Here is an 8,839-nt window from a genome sequence, read left to right as displayed (position 1 = left end):
ATGAAATTCTTATTTGATGATCGAACGCGGCTCAGAGGCGATGCGTGACCGTGGCTCCTGTCACCGAGACGAGTTTGAGTCGTCCCTGAGTGGCCCCTGCTCGCGCGCGCAGCAGCACGAAAACTCGTCGGAGCGCAGCCAAATTTAAATGTTAGTAACTCGTTAACAAAGCCGTGGATTGCATTTCGGCAAAGGAAAAGGTTACTTGAAATGGCCTCAGCTACCCCCCATTTCCCGGAGTGCACATAATTTTGAGACACCCTGTATATTGAATAACACTTAGTAGTATTAGAATTGAGCGACTCATTTATTTAAATCTTTTAAGTGATCAAAAGTATAAGCAGAGGATTAATACTGCAGCACTAATAACAAGCGGATAATTACATAACAACGTGCAGTCGGTTTCCTTATCTTTAGACAGAAAAAACACTTATAATCCGGAAAACTATAATTATAATGTGATTAATAACTATGAACACTTTTAACAACTCAATAGAAAAATATTCTCTTGGGTATAATAAAAAAAATGGATAGCTTGGGCAGCTATATAAAAAAAGAATTTTATTGTTCTTTGTCACTATTGGTAAAATATTAAATACTGCTAAAATATTAAATATTGGTAAAACATATCCAATGATATAGTAAAAATCATAGTAATATCCATTAATGAACTCAACTTTCTTCTTGCGTGATTATCTGAACCCTTTGCATTTGGAGCCATTTAACTGTAAATCTAAGATTACTTTCCTGGCTTTTAGTATTTCCATTTTACGTAACAAAGTGCATTTTTATAGATATGAAATTAATTCTTGTTAGTCGTACCAACAGTTTTACTTTCAACAAGTTTTTAAATATAAACATTGTTGGCATAAACATTATTTTGAAACCTGATATAAAAATTTCAGTGATACCTCAGAGTCACCACTCGAGGATAAAGGATTAAATAAAGATGTCTCCACGTACTTATGGGCAAATGCTCATAAACTTCTAATTAACTCGCATAACCAAGATCCTAACTCATCGTTCAGCTACATGTTAACCCTTTGCACTCGAATGGTGACTCTGAGGCACCACTATAACTGTTCTATCACGTCCCAAGATAATTTTTATAACAACAAAGTTTAGATTTAAAAAATTGTTAAATTTGTTATGAGTCACAAGGATGAATTTCGTATGCATCAAAGTGCACTTTCTTGCATGCAATGAGAATACTATGAGCTAGGTAAATTATTTTCAATTTACAGTTGGAATGGCTTCGAGTGCAAAGGGTTAACAATTTCTTGCGATCCCGTATCGATTGATAGACCGCAGGTTGAGAGACCCTGATCCCAGCGTCTTGCGACAATGCCGCGACAATGAGGACACATCGGCGTGACGCGGAACGGAAGGCCAAATTTATTTCTATCAGAGCGGCGCAGCATATTTTCGCGACTGGAAAAAAACGAAGGAAATTTCGCCGTTGTTTGTACAGCCAGTCGATGCCCGTAGCCGGAGAGAAGTATTACAGAGATTGAAGTCCGTCTTACTCTTCCGCGGCGTAGATCCGATTCGAGATGCAGAAGGAAATGTCCTAAGAAGGCTCAAGGGGTTCTCCAGCATGGTCCTCGATCCGCGGACCATTTCTCCGGGACTATACCAAGAAAAACGAGAGGAAAACCGAGGTCAAAGGAGAACGCGAACAGGGAAAAGGTGGACCGGCTACATTCAGCGACAAAACTATATAAGACACTTACGATTTCAGCTAGTAGTTTAGGTGAACACATTTTTTCGCGAATAAGTTTTCGTTATTAACAATAACTGACCAGTTACATACATTTCTTATAGTGTTAATGCTTGTTTATTCGTTATTTATTGTTTATTGGCAGAGAGAAAATGTAACAGTTATGTGAAAATATTGTCGAGAAGGAATAATTGATAGGAAATTGATTTTTATTCACTTAAAAGGGTGGTTGCTAAATTCGAAAGGAAATTCTTTTAAAATGCAATGGTTAGAAGCAAAAACTTTTACATGCTTTTATTATCCACTGTAACTGGTATCAAAACTATTATAATCTAATTATAGTACAATAGATAGATGATTCAGATGAGCAGGACATATGTACGTACGCGGCAAATAAAATGTGCAATACATTATTGTATTATATGTAATATTGTACATAATATGAAATATAATATAAAATTTAATGTAATTAAATAAATTTATATAATAAAGTTAATATAATTACCTCTACTAGTGTAATGTAATTAAAATTCATATAATCTTAATATAATCAAAATTATTTACATAATAAATGGCATTTCAATAACAATACATAATATAATAATATATTCTATATACTTCCAAACTACAAAGTCCGTTTTTCAACAATAATTATCAAAAACAACATGGAAAATATGCAAAGTAAAAGATATATTTTTGAAATCATGTGATCATGACATAAATTTCCGACCAGATCTCAGTCCCTATTTCTTAGAAAATTGTGCATTTCGCGATCTACTGATAACTGAATTTCAACAATAATATAACATACACCCTCATTCAAGATTCCCACTCAATTGTAGCCTTTGGTATTTCACATTACTTTTACACAAAGCAAAGAAAAGTATTACGAACGAGAAAAGACAAAACTAAAAGTCTCGTAGTTTTGTCGCGGAGTGTACGCGGGACAGAGAAGAAGAAACAAAGGAGAGTCCTAGAAGAACCGTGTAAGATGGAACTGAAAGACCGTAGTGAAAAAGAAGAGAGGCGGCGACAGGAACGAGGAAAAAATGAAAGGGACGGGGCAGAGAACGGGGGGAGGGGAAGGAGAAGAATCGTTGCGTTGGTCGGAAGCGAGAAGGGAGATACGGAAATGTACTTTCGCGTGGACTTGTCAGTGTTGGGGTTGAAAGTAACCCTGTGGGCAGCCAATCAAATAAAGTAGTCTGAGGTTGCTTTGCCGGATGCAAATTCGGCTCCCGTGGGCTTTCTGTTTCCCCTTCTCTCTCTCTCTCACTCTCTCCCTCTCTCTTTCGCTCCATCCACGGCTTTTCTCTTACTGCAGCCCCTAGCCCGGTCGAATCTGTGCACGAGCTTCCGGAACACACGAAAATCCTCTAGCTGCCCACTGGTAATGTATATTCCTCCCTCCCCTTCCCATTGTCCGATTCAGCCCCTACCAATTTCGATCTATGAAAAAGTATACCGTTCGCTTCTTGGTTGGGATCGATGTTCCGGACTTCGGAGAAACGGCGAAAAGGGCATTAATCTTTTCGGAAAAATCTGCGATTGAATTTCTTTTCGTGCTTGAATCGATAATCGTCGGGACAGTTAACGAAACGTTTATTTCGTTAGTACCTTGTTGAATATCCTGTAGGGTATTCTGTTACAGATACTCTATGATGACCAATGGCTACGCCTTTGCTTTGTTTGCAGACATAACAAACATTATATTCATCAGGCAAGACATATTCAACTTTTTTATTCTTTACCATTTTATATTCAATTGCAAACTGTAATATATCTTATTCTTATTCGGATAAGACATATTCAATTTTTTTTATTGTTTTCTATTTATTTTTGATGAAAAAATGTAATATATCTTATTCGATAAATATAATGTTAATCCTTTGTCTTTTTAAATTATATGTTATATATTATAATATTTCTTTATGTTATTATCTTTACTTTACATTATATATAGTTTTACATCATGATATTCTTTTACTTTGCCTTTTTTTTAAATAAAATATAGGCTCAGGTAAACAAGTTGAAAAGAGGAAGTGTTTTCTTGTTTGTCATTACGAGTAATAGCACAATTAAAAATGGCATTTAAAGTACAATTTAAAAAAAGCATTCTCTAATAGACTAGTCCTTCCATTACCTAAATAAATTCAAGTCACAGTTTTAAAAAAGTTTTTTTTTATTGTATGCTATGTAGCACCCAAGTAGCTGATACATTTAAAATATGGATAGATATATAGATAGATAAGATATAGATGAAGTAACAGTGGGTACAAAAATAAATGTAACGAATACTTTTGTAGGCCACTGTACACATGGACATTACGTTTTTAAATCTGAAACGCTATACCCATATTTAACTACTATTTGAAATAGAAGCATATGTGTCAAATTCTGTACTGCATGAGAAGATAAAAATATTGATAGTCCATTTGCTATTTTAAAAATCAATTTTTACCCGACTTTGCTTTGCTTCTAATAAAAGAAGAGTAGCTATCATTGGTATCGATCAAGGAAGCAGTCCGTTATCATCTTAGATTTTTGCCGTAATTATTCATGAAAGTATTTAAAAATCTATATTCTTGTTTTTACTTATAGAGCATGCTGGTACAGCCTGTGGAAAAAACACCTTATATAATAACTTTATATTGATGACTTTACATAAAATCGCTACGTGCAATGAATAAGTATAAAAAATATAATTGTAATAACTGCAAATTGTAATTGGAAATCACTACATATAATGAATAAATGTAAAAAATATAATTGTAATAATAACAAATGCATGTCTATACATATAGAGTCTATACTTATAATGGAGTCTATACGTTTAAACTGTAATCTTTGTAAATAAACAGTGTAAAATTAAAGGAAAATCTACGTATTTTATTGTTCAATAAAATTGTCGTCGACGCCACAGACTCTCCTTTCCTCCGCTGTATCCGCAAGCGAAATCTACGGTACACACTTGACCAAAGCTCGTATCCGTGTTAGGGTGTTGGTGGCCGTTCGAGAAGACGGGTACACGGCGGGGACGACATCGAACCTCGGCTCCCGTTCCTAATTATGTCGTAATGAAAATAAATCGTTGCATTTGTACGGGCGGCGGCGCGTCTCTTTGGACATTTTCGCAAATCGTTTCCCTCTTTCGTTTCGCAGTTGCCCTCCTCCGCCGCCGCCGAGGGCCGCTCGTTTTCTTCCGGCTCCACGCGCCACCTGTTTGATTCTCTCTCCAAGGTACACCGGTATCTATTTGTCTATTTCGGCGTTTTCTACGCCGCCCGTCCCGATTCCCCGTTCCCCGTCCACGACAGGACTCAACCTCCGCCTTGTACCCCGAAGCTCAGCCCGGCGGTCCCGCTTGAACAATCAATTCCAATTTCACGGAAATCTCTTTTAAATCTTGCATTTTCCGTGTTTCACCCCGGAGACCCGTGTCCGTCGGGGACTTCCGTTGACGGACGCGTTCCCCCCCGTTACTCGACAACCCGGCATGCCCGCAGCGATAATCTTTACCGTGATAGTATCTGTTGTAGACTTGTCGTGCGATTGACTGGCTCGCCGACTGAATTTTAGCTTCGACGCGTACGCCGATCATATCGACACGGTGTGTTTAACCCGTGCAGTGCCGTACGTAGGTAATCCGCGGTCTAGCGATAACGGAGAAACAACGAGACAGAATGATGCATTATTTACCGCGTCGAAGATTAAAAGACGAGTTGCGCTAGAACGTAATTATAAATATTAGATTGAGGAAAAAGAACCTATTATTTCTTCGGTAGACGACTGGAGAGATCGATATCTGTTAAAGTATCGATCAAACAATTTCAGATTTATGCTCGTTGGAAAGGTGACATTTCGCACTACAAAAATTCTTTTTCTGTTTTTCGTTTGGTCCATTCCGTTGCGAGCTACAGGGTGTTAAAAAGGGAAGTCAATATAGAGAAAATTCGGTACATTTTACAATTTTTCTTTGATAAAGGTGAAAATGCAAGCCAAGCGGCTGAAATTGTGAATGGCGTTTATGGTCCCGATACTGTAACAGCCAATTACGCGTAATTTTAGTTTCTTCGATTCCGTTCAGGTATTTTTGATGTTAAAGATGCGCCTCGTACAGGTAGGCCTTGGTTTTAAACCATTTGCACAAAGCTGGATTTAAAAAGAAGCTCGACGTTTGGGTGCCACATCAATTAACATAAAAAACCATGATGGTTCAAATTTCCATCCGTGATGTATCGGCCAAACGGAAAGAGATCGACCCATTCCTTGAACGCATGGTGACTGGGGATGAGAAAGGGATCACATACGATAACATTGTGCGAAAACGTTCATGATCAAAACCTGGTGAAGCTGATCAGATGGTGGCCAAACCAGGACTAACAGCTAAGAAGGTTCTACTGTGCATTTCGTGGGACTGGAAAGGAATCATTTATTATGAGTTGCTTCCATATGGTCAAACACTAAATTCGGATCTCTACTGTCAACAACTGGACCGTTTGAAGTTAGCGATTGACCAGAAATAGCCAGAATTGGCCAACAGGAAAGGTGTTGTGTGCCATCAAGACTACGCCAGGCCACACACGTCTATAGTGACTCGTCATAAAATTCAGAAGCTTGGCTGGGTCGTTTTGATGCATCCACCATATAGTACAGACCTGGCACCAAGCGATTACCATGTTTATCTTGCATTGCGAAACTTCCTTAGTGATAAGAAATTGGCATCGAGAGAAGATTGTGAAAGTCGATTCTACAAGACTTCTACGAGAGAGGCATAATGAAGGTACCTTTAAAATCGCAACAAATTATAGAACAAAACGGTGCATATTTGATCTAAATCGGACAATCGTAAACATGTTAAATAAAGTCTTGAAGTTCGCGTAAGAATGATGGATTTCTATCTCCCCAACCTACTATATCGGAATCACTTACCTGCTTGTCTCGGCACGCTCGTTCGTCGTACCGCAGGTAAATTCTGGCATATAAACATGAATTAGGAGCGAGGAACGCAAATATCCCCTACCGACGCGAGTCTTCCTAAGTAACTTTTTAATTGCGAACTAATGGGGACTGTTTTAATGACGTTTTAATTGTACAACTCTCTTGATACAATACATATATAATGAGGTAATTCTGTTGGCTCGCGCTGTCTTCGTTCCATTTCATTAATAACACCGCGTGTACAAAGTTGAAGAATACCTTCGTAAAATAACAATTGCATGAAGGAAATCAATAGTCACCTTTAAAACCCTCTAAGCATTCCTTTTCTTCAAAGTAAACCAGAACCCATCTTTCGGGAACATCTGGAAAGTCATTCTGTCGAGCGTTAACGGTTGCGTCTTCTCGTTCGGTTCGATTATAAATTTCTCCAGCAGATAGACCATCATAATTTTGACCTCCATCAAAGCGAAACGATTGCCAATGCACATGCGGGGGCCGATTCCAAACGGCAAGTAGGTGTACGGTGCATTGTTTGCCTTGTTCTCTTCGCTGAACCGTTCCGGGTCGAACTTCTCCGGATCAGGGAAATACTCTGAATGTTGGTGTAACACGGAAATGGGAAACCAGAAACTGTCGCCAGGTTCTATGGTGACGCTTTTGTAACCAGGCCCGGCAGGAGGCAGCTCGTACTTCTCCACGCACACTCTATCGATTATCGGCACCACGGTGTTCTTTCTGAGCGTCTCCGAAATCACCATGTCCAAGTACTCCATTTTCGACAGGGCCTCGTACGAGATCTTCCCGTTCTCCTCGGCGAGATAGCGATCCGTTTCCTCGCGCAGCCTCTCCTGAACGTCTTGATTGAGCGCCAGCTCGACAGTCACGAAAGACATCAACGTGGACACCGTGTCGAAACCAGCTATGAAAAAGCCGAACGCTTGAGCCACGATGTCCTCGGTGGTGATACTGCTCGAGCTTTGGTCGTTCTTGGCCTGCAGCAAGAGTTGGATCATATCCGGCCGAACGATACCTTGTTCCTCCCGAATTCTCACCGTCTCTGCGATACTTTTCTCAATGAAGTTCGTCGATGTTCTCGGAAGCATCGTTATCCCAAGCATTTTGCAGATACGGGGAAACGCGCTTGTCAGCATGATCCTGATGATGCTCATATTGTTGAAGGAGTTGGACAAGTCGCTTCCTACTCTGTAGAAATCATTGTTCCGGTCCTTCAAGGTGTTCACGCTGATACCGAAAGCTGCGGAAGCGATCACGTCGTTCGTGAGTATCGCGAACGTCTGCTTCGCGTTCACCATGTCGCAGAGATCCGGATGGTTGTACAGATGGTCGAAGAAGTCGTGGGACGATTCGGAGACCAGGCCGAACATGAACTTCATCTTGCTGGACGTGAAGAACGGGCTCAGAGTGTTTCTCATCTTCTTCCAGCTGTCGCCTTTCAAGGAAAACACGGTCTTCCCAAACAATGGCTCCACTATGTCGTTGATGAAGACTCGGTGGTCCGTGAAATGGTCGAAGTTTTTGATACCCAGATCCTTGATCAACTCCGGATCCCATATTACAATTGTCGGCGTCATTCCGTCCACAAATCCGACGTATTTTACGTCAGGATGGCTCTTGTAAAGGATCCGCAGGTACTCCAAGAATGTGATACGTTTTCGGAACATTCGCCATGTGACACCAAGAAATGATCTCCATGGCACCTGAGGTGCTCCGCGTTTCGTCCAATACGTTTGAGACCGGCGCTGCGAAACGAAAAACTTTGTCACAGAAATTACGAGGAGAGTAACCACTAACACTCCGATCGTAGACAAATTATATATGAACTCCATGGTTGGATGGATGCGTGTGACGCCAATGACGGCGGTTGACTGGCGTCTCAAGTAATCAACAGACGTTTCACAATCGCGCACTATAGATACTGTTACGTGGCATTACGCGCTTCATGCAGCAGTGACCAGATACAACAGATGGCATGAATCACGGCTGTAGCACGATATTATATAGGACAGTTGAGTCGCAGTACTTTTATCGTGACTGATGATTACCTGCTACCTTCGATGACGCTACCTTCATGGAAATAAAGAAATCGCTATCGTACGTGTAAGAAATGTTATTGTGCTCGAAAATATTCGTTATGGCTGTTATCAGTAAGTTCAGACC

The 8,839-nt window shown here is 40.0% G+C and overlaps 1 pseudogene across 7 annotated transcripts in view; it reads right to left on the bottom strand.

Annotated features, from left to right (window-relative positions):
* Positions 1 to 8,631, bottom strand: part of LOC144469265 (cytochrome P450 9e2 pseudogene) — a 104,664-nt pseudogene extending 96,033 nt beyond the window's left edge. For 5 of the 7 annotated variants that reach the window (XR_013493948.1, XR_013493950.1, XR_013493947.1 and 2 more), the window contains exon 1: positions 6,961 to 8,631. The product of XR_013493948.1 is annotated as a cytochrome P450 9e2 pseudogene, transcript variant X4 (transcript). Of the gene's footprint in view, positions 1 to 3,946; positions 4,338 to 4,464; positions 4,784 to 6,960 lie in introns of those variants that run through there. The other 2 variants (XR_013493946.1, XR_013493945.1) reach the window with 2 other exon arrangements.
* Positions 8,632 to 8,839: the final 208 nt, after the last annotated feature.

This window comes from Augochlora pura, chromosome 4 (genome assembly GCF_028453695.1).
Source record: "Augochlora pura isolate Apur16 chromosome 4, APUR_v2.2.1, whole genome shotgun sequence".
Lineage (NCBI taxonomy): Eukaryota > Metazoa > Arthropoda > Insecta > Hymenoptera > Halictidae > Augochlora > Augochlora pura.
The sequence above is the reverse complement of the archived record's forward strand: the minus strand, read 5'-3'. Positions and strand labels throughout refer to the sequence as shown.